The sequence below is a fragment of the Dasypus novemcinctus genome, chromosome 4, assembly GCF_030445035.2.
Source record: "Dasypus novemcinctus isolate mDasNov1 chromosome 4, mDasNov1.1.hap2, whole genome shotgun sequence".
NCBI lineage: Eukaryota > Metazoa > Chordata > Mammalia > Cingulata > Dasypodidae > Dasypus > Dasypus novemcinctus.
The window spans coordinates 29,078,050-29,083,861 of record NC_080676.1 but is presented as its reverse complement, the minus strand read 5'-3'; positions in this window follow the sequence as shown (position 1 = coordinate 29,083,861).

Genomic DNA, 5,812 nt, shown 5'->3' with positions numbered 1-5,812 from the left:
CGCGTACGTAGGGCCTCTCTCACGTGAGCGGCCGTATCACGTGAGGGGCGGGGCTAGCGCGGGAGGCGGGGAAAAGGTGCTGGTGCCGCAGGTTCGATCCCCTGGGCGACGGTCTTTGCTGGCCTGTGGCTCCTTAGGCGCCCCCAGTCACCTTTCTCTGTTTACACCGCTATTCTTTTGTTTCCCACTCTGCCTACGCACACTCTTATTAAAGACTCGGTGTAGCTCCACCTAGAGAAAGAGCGAGTACCTCTAGGGGATCCTGCCCCAGCCTAGGACGCCACCATATGCGCGGCGCTTATCCCGGCAGTAATGCTCAACACCCTTCCTTTGGCTACTTGGCTACGCTTAATAAACGCAAACTTGGTCGAGCATCTTCGGATGTGTCAAATCGTGTGCCAGGTACAAAATGTAATGAGACAAACACTCTGGCCTCAAAGAGTTCACTGTTTAGTTGGAGAGATTGACAGAAGCAGGTATTTATAAAAGCAATATGATGAATGAATGAATGAATGAATGAGGTGAGAGAGGCACTGCGCGGCAGAGATAGGCACTGGATTCTACAGGCACACCTGGGAAAGGCCTTTGGGGAAAGAAGAACAGGTGCACAGTTTAACCGAATTTGGGGGGAAAGATGCGCTGAAGCCCTTTGGAGTTGACACCTACACTAGAATTAGTAAGGGCGAGTGAGTCACGATGCCAGGTTGAGGGAGTTGGTCGCGGGTGCAAGGGCGGGGAGGTTAAGAAGGACAATAAAGGCACAAACATGAAATAGAACTGGCGAGTATTTGTGATGGATCTGTTGCCTTTAAGATGTCCCCACTTTCCACCTCCCATTCTCCCTTCAGCTCCAACTGGAGGAGTCCCCTGTCTGAAACTGTCTTGCCAAATTTCCAACAACGCCATCTTTCCAAATACAGTGGTCTCTTGGCTGTCCTCATCTTAACCTCTCAATAGCAGTTTACCCAGTTAACAGCTTCCTCCTCCTTGGTTCCCATGACATTATGCCTGTCTGGTTTTCCTCCTAGTTTCCTGGGTTTTCTCCTTTACTGTCTCATTTGTCAGCCCCTCTAATAGCTGAATTCTAGATATTTATGTATTGTAAGGGTCAGTCCCGGGTTTTCTCCCATTCATCCAGTCCCATAGCTTTAAGTGCCACTGCTGTGCTGTCCAATGGTTAGCCACTCACCACATGTGGCTGGTGAGCACCTGAAAGGTGGTTATTCCAAATCAAGTTGTGCTATAAGTGTAAATTACACACTGGGTTTCAAAGACTTACTACAAAAAAATGTAAAATATCTCCTTAATAATTTTATATTCATTACTTGTTGAAATAATTGTTTGAGATTGCTAAAAGCTGCTGAGAACAATAGACCAGAAATGAATTGGCTTTTATAACAGAAATTTATTCAGTTAAAAGCTTACAGTTCTGAGACTGAAAATGTCTATCATCAGAGGTGCTCTCTCCTCCTACATGGCAAAGCACATGGAGGCATCTGCTTCTCTTCTGGGTCTTGTTGCTTCAACTCTGGCTGCTCTGTCTGTGGTTTCCTCTCTCCCGGATTACTCTCTGAGCTCCTGGGTTCCTTCTCTTCATCTCTGTGGTTTTTTCTCTGTGTGTCTCTGTCCAGTCCTCTGATTATAAAGGACTCCAGCAAGAGGACCAAGACCCACTGAAGACCTCACTGAAGACATCCAGCCAAAGGTCTCCCAACTGAATCCAATCTAAGGGTCCCACAACCACCAGAATGGGTTAGCGGCAAGAACATGATCTTTTCTGGAAACCAGAAAAAGCTTCAAACTGTCACAGTAATATTTTGCACATAATGGGTTAAATGAAATATATTAAAATTAGTTTCACCTGTTTGCTTTTTCAATGTGGCTACCAGAAAGCTTAAAATTACATATGCGTGTGGAGCAGATGTTCCTCAGTGGTTCAGCATCTGCTTCCCTTGTACAAGGCACTGGTTTCAATCCCTGGTACCTCCTAACAGATTTTTTTTTTTTACATATGTGGCTCATATGTTTCTGTTGATCAGTGCTGATTTATATGCTGATGCCTCCAAAAATCTCTATTCCAGACTCTATATTGAGCAATAAAACTCTTATTCCAACTGCCTACTTGACTTCTTCACTTGGATGACTAGTAAGTATCTCAAACCTACCATATCCAAAAGAGAATCCCTGACTTCTCTCACCTCCTATACCTGTTCCTCCTGAGTGCTCCCCAGCAAAGGAAATGATATCACTTTCCACCAGTTGCTGGTCACAAGCTTATCAGTCATCTCTGATGGCTTACCTCATCTCCCATATCTACTCCACCATGTCCTGTTCATGCTCTAAAGCATGTCCTGAATCCTTGCACTCTCTCCCACTACTGTTCTCACCAGAGTGATATCACATGGACATCTACAACACTCTCTTTAAAATTTTTTTAATTTATTTTTAATTAGAAATACATACACCTGATATGACATTCAAACAGTACCAAAAAGAATTCAGTCAAAGCAAGTCTTTTCTGCCTCCCTATCTCCAGTACTCCTGGGAAGTATTCATCATTGCCAGATTCTTCTGTGTCCCTCCATACATATCCCATAACTGTTTTTTTCTTTCAACCCAACAATGTAGCTTAGAGATTGTCCTCATGTTTTTTTAACAGATGCAAAGGATTCCACTGTATGGATTTATTATATTTCATTTAACAAGTCCCCCACTGACAGGTATTTACATTGTTTTCCATCTTTTATTACTACACACAGAACTTCAGTAGATCACTGGGACTACGGTCATTTCATGTATGTTGACTTTACCTGTAGAATAAATTCCTAAAGGTGGAATTGCTAGATCAAACAATATATGCATATTTAAAATTTGTTAGAAAGTGCTAAATTGTTTCCCATAAAAGACTGTACCAAATTACACTCAGGAAAGACCTATTTACCACACCATCCCTAACCAAAAGTGTTTTCAGAATTTTGTCTTTGTATATCTAATCAGTGAAAATTGTGCAGTTTCGACTGGCATTTCTATTGTTTTGAATGAGGTTGAGTGGCTTTCATATGGTTAGGAGCCTTTAAGATTTCCTTTTCTAGGATTTCTCTTTTCAGACCTTTGCTTATTATTCTGATGAGTTATTGGACTTTTCTTACTGATGAAATTGGATCTTTGTAATGTGAGTTGCAAACATTTATTAAGATTCTTTTTACAGCTTTTTGATATTGTTTTTTATTGTCAAGGTTAAAATTTTTTCCCCATAAATTCTCCTCCTCTGGCCTCCCTGCTTGCACTGTTGTTGCCTTTTCTACAATATCTCACCCACACAGCAATCAGAGTGCTCTATTGAGTTTTAGGGTTTAGTTTATCAATGGATGATATGCCCACCACTTAACATCTAAACTAGAAAGGATTTATTGTTTCTAGCTAGGAAGGTAGCACTCTGCTGGGAAGGGCTTTTGAGAAGAATGAAGTTCAAGTCTAGGCAGATTTCAGAGGCCTAGGGGGATTGTATCACCTCTAGGAGCATGGGTACTCTGGTGAAACTGTCCTCAGTTGGTCGGCCCTCAGGAGTGCATTTATTGTTTGAATATGTTTGTGTTTGCCCCCATGTTTTAAAGGTGAATTGGCAAAACTTGTGATCCAATACTGGAAAGGGCTCTACTAGATGATCTGGGGAGGCCTGGCCATTTCCCCTACTAATCATTCTTTACTGTCTCTATTTTGCTTTGCCATCTGTGACCTGAACAATCTAGGACTTCCACATGTTTTGCCTGGCACCTTTCTCCGACTGTCCACAAACTGAAGAAATCTCTTCCTTCACCTCTCAGCTCTGGGATACAGGGAATGCACGTGTTCACTCACTAACACTTCCTTCAGCATTGTGTTTGCAAAACACGTCCACTCTGCAATATAAATTAAATGCCCAGAATATAAAATTCACTCATTTATAAAGAACCAGAGCATGAATATAGAGCTGAAATGATGACTTTCTAAAGCATGATTTTTAAAGTTGCTTGAAATAGAAGTATTTTTTCAGTACTAATTAGACTTACTTTGTGATTCTGGCTTATTTCATAATTCTGCCCCTTAATTTTCCCATCAGTAAAAACCATATTTGTGACCTACATACTTTTTTGGTATGACAGGTTGATGATGGAATATTCAGATTCTCACGTGAAAAAAATCTGAATTAGAGTGGATAAAAAGTACTATTCTTGACTATTTTCTTGGGTACAAAATCATGCAACTAAAGTAACTAAAGCCAAAGAGCAGTCTTTATGGCCAAACTTTTTTAAAGGCCTGAAAGAATGTTTACATGTGTGAGAGAGAATTCTTTTATTGTATAGCAAAACACCTAAGCCATGTAGATTTTTTTTCTTACTCAGTTTCAATCTTCACTGGAATTCTGTTGTTTTCCTCCCTTGTTTATGGCAAACTTAAGCCTTGAAGGAGCAGAACAAATAATTCACATGGATTACAATACAAATTAGTGAATGGGCAAAGATTACACAGTATACTATATAGTCCACTTCAAACAGCTGGTTAAAAAAAGGAAAGAGATGTGTGAATGGTATTTCATTATTCATATATGACTGTATAGTTCACTGAAAGGAAAATGTATTAAAAATGCAGATATCTATAGAAATATTGGAAATATCTGAGGTAATGTGACAAAGCAATACTAAAGAGGTACACAATACAAATTGCAAAATGAGGAGGAAAAGGAGGAAAAAGATAAGAAAAAGAATTAACACCACCAAATCCAGCCCACTGGAAAGAGAATACTAGGAAGTGAATGTGAACATAGCTCCGCAGAAGCACATTCACTTTCCCACTGGGAAGGGGAGAGCTCTGCCCCTCAGAGCCCACTGTGACTAGTAAAGCTGTGGTGCATATATGTAACATGTGAGAGCAAATGTCTGTTTCCTTTCATACACGGATTCCAGAACAGCACATTCATATTCTCTTTTTCAAGAACTAGTTAAATAAAGAGAAGTGACTGCCCCAAAGATACTAAATTGGTGGGTATGTTGGATCGAAGATGAGAAAGGCTGGCGTGTTGGGAATAAAGATAGGTACGGGAAGCAGACTTGGCCCAGTGGTTAGGGCGTCCGTCTACCACATGGGAGGTCCGCGGTTCAAACCCCGGGCCTCCTTGACCCGTGTGGAGCTGGCCATGCGCAGTGCTGATGCGCGCAAGGAGTGCCCTGCCACATGGGGTGTCCTCGCATAGGGGAGCCCCACGTGCAAGTAGTGTGCCCCATAAGGAGAGCCGCCCAGCACGAAAGAAAGTGCAGCCTGCCCAGGAATGGTGCTGCACACACGGAGAGCTGACACAAGATGACGCAACAAAAAGAAACTTGAATAAATAAATAAAAAGATAGGTACCTTGCCTGGGATAAACTGCCATCCCAAATTGCCCCAATTTTCCAATAAAGAGTGATTAAATTTATGTGTTCTACAGCCTTCAGGGTTTTTTTTTTTTCATTTATTGAAGTATATCACGATACATTGCTGCAGGAACGCAAGACTCACACAACAAAACTCATATGCAGGGAGGGCTTCATCTGGTTTATTTCTCTTGCTTATATATCATGTATTTTTGGATTTGGCCAAGGGCTGTGGTTAAAGTTAAAATTCTCAAGGATGATTTGTCTTGGAACAAGAAACCTTGTCCCTAGGCATACAACCTGTCTAGCAGCAGAGATGCAAGAAGTCATTTTAAAACTTCAAGCAAAGAGACAACTTGTGCAGAGATAAGCAAGGACAGAGCTATTTTTGCTCTGAAGCAAGAACAGATGAGCTTTAATAAATC